The sequence below is a fragment of the Manis javanica genome, chromosome 17 (genome assembly GCF_040802235.1).
Source record: "Manis javanica isolate MJ-LG chromosome 17, MJ_LKY, whole genome shotgun sequence".
In the NCBI taxonomy this organism is placed as follows: domain Eukaryota; kingdom Metazoa; phylum Chordata; class Mammalia; order Pholidota; family Manidae; genus Manis; species Manis javanica.
The window spans coordinates 64,523,670-64,535,853 of NC_133172.1; the positions used below are offsets into that span (position 1 = coordinate 64,523,670).

The 12,184-nt window shown below is 45.9% G+C and overlaps 1 long non-coding RNA gene across 1 annotated transcript in view; it reads left to right on the forward strand.

Annotated features, from left to right (window-relative positions):
- The window catches only part of LOC118967543 (uncharacterized), a 37,638-nt gene that overhangs the window by 11,832 nt on the left and 13,622 nt on the right, over window positions 1–12,184 (forward strand). The window contains exon 2 of the long non-coding RNA XR_012126638.1: window positions 11,972–12,080. This is a non-coding gene — a long non-coding RNA (uncharacterized lncRNA). The remainder of the gene's footprint in view (window positions 1–11,971; window positions 12,081–12,184) is intronic.

The following is a 12,184-nucleotide window of genomic DNA, read 5'->3' on the forward strand; positions in this document are numbered from 1 at the left end:
TCTCAGGCTGAAGGGATTTAGAATGCTCAGGTTGAGAGGACTTTAGATCTTTGAGTCTAGGAAATTTGAGGTCTGTCAAGCTAAGGAAATTTGGAGTCTCTCATTAAGGGGACTTAGGACCTCTAATGTTGAGGTTAGTTTGAGTTTTTGAAGCTGAAGGGAAATTAATAGTCCTCAGCCTTCCGGTATGTAAGGTCTCTGAGGCTGAGGAAGTTTGTTCTCTCTGTAGGTGCTCTAGTCAGGTTTACTGGGGCAGAGAGTTTGGGGCGTGCCTCAGGCTGAGGGTTGCTGGGGTTACTGAGGGTGTGGGGAGGGGTCTAAGCCTTAGGGGATTTAGTATTTCTCTGGGTGAAGGGCTCTGAGTTCTCTGAAGATGAGGTGGTTTGGGTGAGGTGCTCCTCACGCTGAGGAGATGTGAGATCCCTCCAGGTTAGCGGATTTAGGATCCCTCAAAGTGGCGGGATTTGGTGTCCTGAGAGGCTGAGGGGATCTGGACTCTCTCAGGGTGAGGGAATCTGAGTTCTTTCAGGCTGGAATTTTAAGGTTTAGGGTGGAGGGTTCATAAAGTTTTTCACACGGCACGGCAAAGGCTCCCAATTTCCTCATGGTCTCCCCGGCATTGCTCCCACGCTACCCAACCTGGAGGGGCGCTCTCTGCGATGTCCGCGTGATTCCCGCTCTCTGGAAGATGAGACGTCGGTGGAGGCGAGGTATGGGTTTGCCGTGCCTTGTCAGGCACAACCTGCCAATCAGGGCTGTGACCAAAGCGGTCCCGCCAATGGGAGGCCAGGAGGGACCGTCAATGGGAAGGCGGATTGTAGGGCAAGCCGTGCCTGTCAGTCACAAGCAGAACCCAGTCCTGGACTCAGGTGGGCGGAGCGGGCTGGCCTGCCTCTGCTGTGGAGATTGGCTACTTTGGCTAATGCGCGTGTCTATCAGGAAGCGTCCTGCGCGCAGGCGCACTCTGGCGGTTTTCGTGCCTGGCCTCTGGCGCTGGGATGGGACCCGTGAAGCTGCAGCTGCGGCGACCGTGCAGCCCAGGCTGAACCTGGGGCTGAACGGCCGGCTGGTCTTTAGGGTGGACGCGGACACCATGTGTCCTGACAAAGGCTCTTTGCTCTGCCAGACTTCAGTCAGTCTCTGGAACGTCCTCTGAGTTCCACCAGTGATCTTCCATATAAAATCCACTTTTAGTGAGAAATATACTACCGTTTTGGATAAGGTGAATATCACAATATGTTGAGGGGAAGCGTATGTAATTAAGTAAATTCTGATGAGACAGTGTCTAGATGCAAAATTAAATTACATATAGTTCAAATATTTAAACACAACAAATGGAATAATAGGTATATTAGAAAAATCACTGGGAGAGTTTTAAATCTGAAAGCATGTTTAAATAATGTAGGTCTAAGAAGGCCTCATAAATAACACATAAGTAAAACCAAGCCAAAACCGAAAACCTGAAAAAAAGAGCCCCCATGCCAATTACTGAGCTGACCTTGCTGCTGGTGTAGAACAAACCCTTGGGATGTTTCACTTCCCCACATCCCTGTGGTTGAGGCAAGCGCCTCCTCCGTGACCGCCTGTTAGTCTGCCAAGAGAGGTTAAAACCCTCCAAACATTGAATGTGGCCCTAGCTCAACAACTGTGCAGCGGCCTGTGGTCCTGCCATCCTTTGGCCTGATGGTTGTAAAAAACCTGTGTCTTCCACACCTTTTGAGAATTAAGTACATGAGAGTGAGTGTGTCTCCAAGCAGGGAGCTTCTCAATGCGTGGTCTTGTAGAGCCACTGGCTACCTTGGCTCAGCCACTGGGGCCTCCAGAAAGGCAGGAAACTGGATTCTAGGGCATGGAATAATCTTTGAGACTCTCCCTCCCTCACTGAGCAATAATCTCCTTACCATTCTAGCTTTTGGTCTCTGCTCTTTCTGAAGGAGGGAGAGGTGACTGAAAATGAGCCAACTTGTTCTTTGGGGATGGGTGAGGAATGTGGTCAGGGGTAAGGTGTGACTCCCGGGCTCCTACCTCCCAGGGACATAAGTGATGCCTTTGTGCCTTTGGAGGGCACAGGGGCTATTCTGGGCCCATCTGGAGATGCCAAGACCTGACACCTGAGACAGGAGCCTTGCATTTACCACCAACAGCAACACTACCTTTTTGTAAGTGGAGAGCTTCTTGCCTCTGTGGGAGGACACCAGGAGCACTGCCTGGGTGGTGGCTGTAGCCCAGCTTTCAGTGAGTCCCCTCCTCCTTGGGTTTCAGGTTTGCCACAGCTGCACTGGTCCATCAGTGATGTGGAATCTGCTGCTTTCCCCACCTGGCATCTGTTCTTATGCCATGTCCAGCACCTCAGCTTTCCTGGGAACCACATCTCACCTGCTCCAGTACAAGCAGTCGCAGAGGCAGACCCCACATTCTAATCATCTTGATGATGGGCTATGATCCCAGTCTAGCCAGCCACACATTCTATCCTCTGGGCGCTCTGATGGGTTCAGTGATGAGAATGTGAACAAGCCAGGCTAAAGGCATTTAAACTTGTGGCTTTTCATAGATCCCCAGAGAAGGAGAAACCATTCTTGCTAGAATGGACAGTGAGTGGGTGTCTGCCTGTAGCTGCTGAAGTTCCCAGATGCAGCAGAAGAGATTGTGCCTATGAATGGGGCCATCCCAAAGGCACATATTACATTGGAGGGTTGGAAGAAGGTCCAGGTCACACTGTGAGAGTGTGAACACCTGGACCTGCCAGGCCGTAACCCGATCTTAAACTTGCCTCATATTTTTCCATTAAGAAATAATTTATTCTACTTCAGTAGGTGTGTACACTGTCTTGCAATAAAAAAATTCCTAGTTGACATATCAAAGTCAATGATTCCTGAGACTCCCTCCACCTCGAGTCCTTCCTGGGTGGGGCATGCCTGGGAGAAATGAAGACATTGCGTGGGGCCACATCTCATGGGGGCTGCCATACAGCTCTGTCCTGGTTCCTTCCCAGTCTGGGGAGAGGAAGCCCTAGAACAGTGACAGGAGGGCCCTGGATGGCTAATTAGTATGCTTGTATTTTCCTTGCTCTAGGGCGCATTCTGTTACTGGGCACATTTACTGGGAAATCACCCAGTTCCTCTAGGTTTCTAGGCTGATGCAGTTTGTTTCTGAACTCAATACTCTCAAGGCAACTTATTGCTGCTCACATTAACTGTGGTCACTGGGTGAGGTAGTGTCAGTCCAGTTTCCCTACTAATGGCGAGGGTGAGGGGTTAGGATCAGGAGCTAGGGTTAGGGTTAGATTTTGGTAAGGTGTACGGGAAGGATAGGGTTACGATTAGAGTTAGGGTCCGGATTTAATGTTACGCTGAGGGCAAGATTTAGGTTTAGTGTTACGGTGAGGTGTGGGTGACATTGTTGGTGACGATGAGGGGTTAGGGTCAGGGGCCAGGGTTAAGGTTTTTGTTAGATTTTTGGTAAGGTGTACGGGGATGATAGGGTTACAGTATAAAGTTATGGTTCATGTTTAATTTTAGGGTGAGGGTGAGATTGAAGTTGTGTGTTATGGTGAGGTGTGGGTAACGTTGATGGGGAAAGTGAGGGATTACAGTCAGGGGCAAACGTTACTCTTAGGGTTAGGTTTTTGGAAAAGTGTTCGGGAATGATACGGTTAGGGTTAGAGGTTGGGATTAGGATTAGGGTTAGGGTTAATCAGTTTAGCCACGAGGGGCCACCACCTTCTCTGAACTGTGACCGCACGTCCTGCACCGCCCACCGTGGCCCGCAGGCCTCTGCCCTCTTTGTCAGGCCGCGAGGTGCATGCGCGTTTGCGCCCTGTGACTTTCCTCTTTGCACAGACCAGTGCTGGGATTCCTCTGGCTCCCGTGTGGCTCTGGGATGCCGCGCAGTGACAGCTCGGTTTCCTGAGGAGCTGCGGGAGGCAAAGGTAAGGAGAGGCTTCCTGTGCACCGTCTGCCAAGCGCTCCTCTCCAGGGGCCAGGGGAGGAAGGGCCTGTGTTGGGGAACGGGGTCTGTGTGGAGTTTTGAGGTGAGGTGGATGCACGTGATTGGGCTTTGGGTGTGGCGGGCGGTGCTCGGGGAGAGTTCGGGGCGCGAGTGAGTCTGGGCCGGGGCGCGGTGGGACAGGGGAGGGGCGCGGCGTCCAGCGTATCCTCGGGAGCCCGTGTTTCCTTGCTGCGCACCCTGGGCCCCTTGCGGTGGGTGGATTGGCTGCACCTGCGGGACGCCCTCAGGGCTCCAGGCGTCCTTCCTAACGAGGCTCTGAGATGGGAAGGGGTTGGAGGGGACTTAGAGTAGCGGCCCGCTTACCGCGGGCGCAGCCCTTGCTGTGTACCCAGCACAAGGGGCGGTTTCCTGGGGAAGGTCCCCGGGGTGGGGCCGCCTGGGAGGCCCCCGGGATGCAGCGTGGCGCTGATTCAACCCTGCTCCCTGAGGGCAAGCTTTCTTGTGGTTTGGCAGATGCCTTGAAATGGAATTGTTGCTCATACGTTAATTGTACGTTAAAGTTTCTGTGGACGCCCTCTTCTCTCCCAACAGTTTTCAAAGACCCTGTGGACCATTTTTCTTTCTTTCTTTATATGGCAGAATAATGCAGTTTATGGATAAACCCTGTATTGTCCATCCATTCACCCCTTGATGGACATTTGAGTTGTTTCTATCTTTTTGCCATGGTGAGCAGTGCTGCCAGGAACTCATGGGCCAGTTTCTGTTTGAACATAATTTTCATTTCTTTGGGGTATTACCTAGGAGTGGGTGTATACCCATGACTAGGTAATTTTTTAAAAATTATATTTTTATTTGATCAGAAAATTAAATGGTGTATTAGGTTTTTTTGGTATTATTTATCTACAATTACATGAAGATTATGTAAACACATTATGTTTACTAGGCTCCCCCCCTCACCAATTCCCCCCTACATACCCCTTCACAGTCACTGTCCATCAGCATAGTAAGATGCTGTAAAATCACTACTTGTCTTCTCTGTGTTGTAGAGCCCGCCCCATACCCCACCCCCCACATTATACATGCTAATCGTAATGCCCCCTTTCTTTTTCCTGCCCTTATCCCTCCCTTCCCACCCATACTCCCCAGTCCCTTCCCCTTTGGTAACCGTTAGTCCATTCGTGGGTTCTGTGATTCTCCTGCTGTTTTGTTCCTTCAGTTTTTCTTTGTTCTTATACTCCACATATGAGTGAAATCCTTTGGTAGTTGTCTTTCTCTGCCTGGCTTATTTCACTGAGCATAATACCCTCTAGCTCCATCCATGTTGTTGCAAATGGTAGGATTTGTTTTCTTCTTAATAATATTCCATTGTGTAAATGTACCAGATCTTCTTTATCCATTCATCTACTGATGGACACTTACGTTGCTTCCATTTCTTGGCTATTGTAAATAGTGCTATGATAAACATAGAGGTGCATCTGTCTTATTTAAATTGGGCTGCTGCATTCTTAGTGTAAATTCCTAGAAGTGGGATTCCTGGGTCAAATTATATTTCTATTTTGAGCTTTTTGAGGAACCTCCATACTGCTTTCAACAGTGGTTGAACTAATTTACATTCCCACCAGCAGTGTACGAGGGTTCCCCTTTCTCCACAACCTCGCCAACATTTGTTGTTGTTTGTCTTTTGGATGGTGGCAATCCTTACTGGTGTGAGATGTTATCTCATTGTGGTTTTAATTTGCATTTCTCTGATGACTAGCGATGTGGAGCATCTTTTCATGTGTCTGTTGGCCATCTGAATTTCTTCTTTGGAGAACTGTCTGTTCAGCTCCTCTGCCTATTTTTTAATTGGATTGTTCACTTTTTGTTTGTTGAGGTGCATGAGCTCTTTATATATTTTGGATGTCAACCCTTTATCTGATCTGTCATTTAGAATATATTCTTCCATACTGTAGGATGCCTTTTTGTTCTATTGATGGTGTCCTTTGCTGTACAGAAGCTCTTTAGCTTGACATAGTCCCACTTGTTCATTTTTGCTTTTGTTTCCCTTACCTGGGGAGATATGTTCAAAAAGAAGTCGCTCATGTTTATGTCCGAGAGATTTTTGCCTACGTTTTTTTCTAAGAGTTTTATCGTTTCATGGCTTATGTTCAGATCTTTGATCCTTTTCAAATTTACTTTTGTTTATGGGGTTAGACAATGATCCAGTTTCATTCTCTTACATGTAGCTGTCCAGTTTTGCCAGCAGCAGCTGTTGAAGAGGCTGTCATTTTCACATTGTATGTCCATGGCTCCTTTATCATATATTAATTGACCATATATGTTTGGGTTAATGTCTGGAGACTCTGTTCTGTTCCTCTGGTCTGTGACTCTGTTCTTGTGCCAGTACCAAATTGTCTTGATTACTTTGGCTTTGTAGTAGAGCTTCAAGTTGGGGAGCGAGATCCCTCCCACTTTATTCTTCCTTCTCAGGATTGATTTGGCTATTTGGGGTCTTTGGTGGTTCCATATGAATTTTAGAACTGTTTGTTCCAGTTCGTTAAAGAATACTGTTGGTAAGTTGATCAGGATTGCATTAAATCTGTAGATTTATTTGGGCAGGATGGTCATTTTGACAATATTAATTCTTCCGAGCCAAGAGCATGGTATGAGCTTCCATTTGTTAGTGTCCTTTTTAATTTCTCTTAAGAATGTCTTGTAGTTTTCAGGATATAGGTCTTTCACTTCCCTGGTTAGGTTTATTCCTAGGTATTAAATAACAATATCAGTATTATTGCTTTTAACTCCTGAGTTAAACTTTAGATCTCTTTCATCCTGAGAACACATCCCTCTAAGCATGTAAAAATATTTGCCTTAAAGCATTGCAACAATTAATTTCTTGATGTATTTGTTACCAATTAGGGATGGAAGTATACTTACTTTCAATTTTAGGAACTCTTGTTTTAAATATTTAAGGATTTACTTGGTCAAAAAATCAACATTAAATAAAAACACACAAGTCTTGCTTCCATGTCTGTCAACTCCATTTTCTGATTCAAAAAAAATTTGTGTTTCAACTTTTTGTCTTGCCCTTGTTCTTTCCCCCCTTCTCATCTGGAATGGTGTTGTAGAGCTCCTCAAGAGGTCTGAGTGAGGTAGGTGGCTGTGGCAGAGTGCAGGACTGCTGTGGTGACTGAGGCAGGGCCCAGAGCCCAGGCAGGGTAAAGAGGGCAGCCTCAGGAGGTGGTAGCATGGCATGGGATGGGTAGTCAGAGCCTGAGCAGGGTGTGGAGGGAATTCCAAGGAGGGGCTACCTCGGAGCCCCAGCAAGGTGCGGGCTTCCACACAGTGATTCCACCTGATGCAAGTATCGGAGTACAGGTGGCGAGAGGAGAGCATCTGCAGTGGGGAAAGGGGCAGAGACAGTGGGGGAGCTTGTGTACACACAGGTGGAACAGAGTTTACAAAATATATATATGCACATAGACATAAATATATATGTGTCTGTGTACACACAGACATGTACATGTATTCCTCTGTACCCAGCACTGTCTAATGACACAGGGTAACATTTTAAGTTTTAGATTTTTCTGTGAGGGTATATATACAAAATTTTAAAAGTAAAAATTTACACAAACCAGAAGGACTGGACTGGGTTAGGGAAACATATTCTGCCCATTTTCTGCCTGAAACCTGGAAGGAGGGGCAAGCCCCCTGTGTGCACTGCACCCGCTCACATTTCCACCCCTCCAGCCATGGCTCCTACTTTACACCGAGGCTATTCAGACAGCCTTGTAATCAGTCTCCCTGCAGCCACACCTGGAGTCTTCCCATCACAAGCCAGGGACCTTCCATAATTCACAGCTCTGCCCATCTCCTCTTGCTGGTACCTGTTAATGCACAAAGGCTACTTCCTGGCTGGCCTTTTCCATCTTCTCCAGTCTCATCATTTCTCACTTCCTTTTTCTGCACTTTCAACATTAACCCTTTGCTCCAGCCCTGCTTACAGCTATGTGGTTCTTCCACCCAACATGCTACTTGATGTTTGGTGTTGTGTACTTAGTTGCTTCTGTGTGGTTTGTCTCCTTCCACTAGAATATTGGGTTAGGAGAGTGGACCCCTTGTCTGTTCTGTGTACAGCAGCATCCCCAACATTTTTAATGATTTCTGGCACTTCAAAGACAGTTTTATAGGATTTGTTGTATAAATGACAGAATGAATTCTCCAGTACCTTTACACATGCTGTTCCTTCTATTTAAACTGTCTTCTCCTAATGTCCTTCATGAGTTAAATACTATTTCTCTTGTAAAACTTGGTTAAAATATCAATTATTCCATGGAGCCATTGCTAGGATCTATCCCTCACTCCAGAAATACACACACACACACACACACACATGCACGCACACACGTTTGGGTTCTCTCTCTCTTCTGAGCTTCCCTCACATACTCCTCCATGTATAAGTCCCATGAACAGCTGGCTGTTCAGAAAAGACTAATTCTCCCCCTTCGTCCTGTAGAATTGTTACCAGGAAGTGGCTGCCCAGGTACTGCATTATGTTGGGCCAATGTGACTAACTCTGACAAATGGCTTGTGGGCACCACTTCCAAACCTAGCCCAAAAAATATTCCTGTGATACCTTCTAGTTTCCTCTTTCTTCTACCTGTTGACTGGCTGTGAAGTATCCAAAAGAGAACTCTAAGGCCATGGGAATAATTAGAGCCACATGAGGACTATCTTGCAAACTCCTCCACTATTCTGCAATACCAGTGGGAAATGCCATCTATTGTGGCTAGCGACAGGGCTTGGGGCCCTTTGTTACTGAGGTTACCCTTCCCAACTTACACAGCATGCCTTTCCACAGTACAGAGTGCTGTCACTGCCATGTGTCTCTCCTTGTCTGTAGTCTGAGCTACTTGGGGCATGGATTGTGTGTCACATCCCACATGACCAGGGTGTAGTTCAGGGTCTCTTTGAGCAGTTAATCAGTTTGGCAGTGGGTTTATGACTCAGGAAAAGTAAGACAAGGCCAATTCTTGGTTTTCTCCCTAACAGAGGTTTTCCTGTGGATTCTTCTGCTATTTCCACTATAGATGATGCTTTACCTTGAGCATCACTGGGGCCCCCTCCTCTCTGCTGAGATGCCTCACCCGTCTTTCCAGGGCCCTGTGTGGGCAGGCTGCTCTGCTCAGGCTCTACTCACAGAGCTCACTGAGGAGAACTACTTTTGGAAAAGCCATCTATGCCTGAGATTTATTCTACCCTGCTCTGAAATGCTTTATTTGTTTTGTTTTTGCTTTAAATGCCACTTTTTTTTTCCTGTTCACAGTGAAGTTGTGCCCAAGTTCCCTTCTCCTTTCCAGCCTAAACTGGTCATTACCGCCTCTTGCTTTGGTTACTGTATTCCGGTGAGCCCTACATTCAGTTGAGATCATAAAAAAATTAGGTGGGCATTAATTGTTTCTAAAACAAAGTCCAAAAACAAAATGGACTTTTCTAAGCTCACATCCAGCTCACCACATCAAGTAATCCACTGAGATCTGGTGGGAGGATCACTTCAAATCATTATGAATAACAGCAGAAGTTACCATCTCAAGGAACTATGTACTAGGCACTATAGTAGACATCTAAAATGCCCCATTTTTACAGTCTATTCAGGATACTTGAGACATTGAACAGAAGCAATATTAATGAGTATGTCAGGACACAAAGCATACACCTAGACTGGCCCAGAAAAAGCAGGGCAAATGGTGACCCTGGCCACATGTCAAGTGAAGAAACACTGACGTGGTGGAGCAGGCAGCTTATCAGGTCACACAGTTTGGGAGGTGGGAGGGTTCAAAGACAGGTGTGCCTGACCCCAAAGCTCATGTTCTATTACCTTTGTCTAAAGTGCTGGGGACAGTGGGAGGAGGTGGGAAGGCAGAGTGTGGAAGTGAGGAGAAGGGGAGATGAGGGTGACAGACTGGTTCTATCAGCCTGCTCAGCTGGTCAGCCCCCCAGGCTGCCACTCCCACTGCCTAGCTGCGCCCTTCTGGGATGCAAAGCCACGTGGAGAGTATGGTGGGAAACAGTGAACACACGTTCAGTAATGATGACTTTCTGAATTTTTCTGGGAGAAAGAAAGAGAAAATGATAAAGAACCAAAACAGGCTTGGGAACCACAAGGTAATCTAAAGAGGTTCACGGGAAATCAAACCCCTGAGGTCTCACAGAAGACCCTAGGTTTTACCAGAAAATGTAACTTATTTTTCAGCTTTAAGACTATTTCATGACTCTACCAATGTTGTCAGGGAATTGTGTACCATTGCATATGCAGGTGGGTTTACGCAATAAAGCTTCACATTAGCAAGTGCTTACCATGGAATAAGAAACTGTATCTGACTTGTGAATGCTATACTGTTTCAAGGCTGTTGCTTTTTAAATAAATGTTTTACCTGTGCATTTTACATTCACTACAATGCCTCCGTTGCATCTGAAGAAATATGAAATTTAAAGAAATGACAAGCACTTCAACTGAACAAAAAAGCAAAAAGTCACTCCCAAGGGGTATCTTACATGTCAGTTCATACTGAGTCACTTGATTGACTTGAGTCTGCCTATTGCCCTTGAAGTGCTATAAACAGATACTTCTCCGCTCCACACCCAGCACATCAGTTCAAGGAAAGGCACAATTATTTCTGCAAGTACACCTACCAAATGTTAGAAATGAGTTAGGAGGCAGCAACATGGAGATTGGGTGGTGAAAGTTTTAGGATGGAGAAAGTTGATAAAGATAACAGCAGAGAGAAAGAGAGAAAAGAGCATAAAAAAATCTGCAGCCCAAATCAGGATGGGCTCAGGGCTGGGGAGGAAAGCTGGGTTTTCCATTTGTCTGACAACTGCTGGGTCTGATGCTGTCATTTGCATCTCAGCTCACTTTTCCATTAAATCTCTGAGGTCCCTGATGTGTCAGCACTGACGGTACAGGAGATGCAATTGAACAAATATCCATGTTTTTTAAACAAGCTCAAGAAATGTTAAAAACTGAAACTGCTGCCACCAATATCTAGCTGTGTTTCCACCTTTCTGTGTGGTTACATGTTAATGCTTTCCTCTATTAAGAGCCTTTCCTGAAATGCCCTGATGGGCTGTTTGGTTAATTCGTTCTTCTCTGCCATCAGGGACTTAGGGAAATCCTGCAAGGCCAGCTTTCCATTCGGCGATGCTGTGACCAAGACTGGGTCAGCTTCATTCGATAAGCAGGGAGAGTCTTAGCTTCTGCCGCTAGTACACCTTAGACTGCAGTCAACCCACCGTTTGCTGAGGAGGCATGTTTTTGCCTCTGGTAAAATGCAGGCATCAGCTGTCAATTCCTTCTGAGTTGAAAGAATGGGCTAAGATTCAGGAAATTTTTTTTATATCCTTTGAAAAGTATCACAAAGGTGTTATCTTTGTCTCTTACATACTCAGGAAGATTTGTAAATGTCTTCCCCATCTAAACTTGGCCATTTCTGTCCCTCTCTGATAACCAATGGGAAGGACAAGTATTGCCCATCAGCACTCAGTGCTGAAATATGACTCAGTAAATCATCCTCAGTTGAATGATTCAAAGTCTCCTCAATTCATTTGGATGATATTACATCATATTTGCACAACTGCAGGGGTAACTAGGTATTATTTATTAAGCATTTATAATGTACCGTGCTCAGGACCAAACATTTTACATCTATTGACTCAGTTAAGTCTCATAAATATAATTTGAGGTAGATACTATTATTACCTCACTTTATGGATATCCAAGAAGAATATCTATTAAGTAGAAAAATTAAAACATAAATTTGTGTTACTCCACACAGACTTATAACTATTGCAGAACTATTCTAGGAGTGCCTAAGACTACAGATTCTAGGTCATTTCAACCACTGTAAGGATGGGGTCCAGGATATGCTACCCTAAACGATGGTAACTGGGAATATTGAATATTTAAAGCTGAAGGAGTTTGGTAAAAATCAAAGAAGCAAGAGGTTCACTCTGACCTTCTCCACATCCTTTACCCCTGAAACAGATCATACACCCCTTATGTGAGAGGCACCCTCCCTATACCCAGAAGAGAGGAGAATCCTTTTCTTTGAAGGCAAAGGGACACAAAGAAGAATCCTAACGAACAGGTCCTGGTAAGTTCCCCCTGTTTACTGCACTGCCTTCTACTCCTTACCCTGTCCTGTTTCTCCACAACTGCCCACCTCTTGTCAAATCCTGCACAAAAATGCTCAGGGCC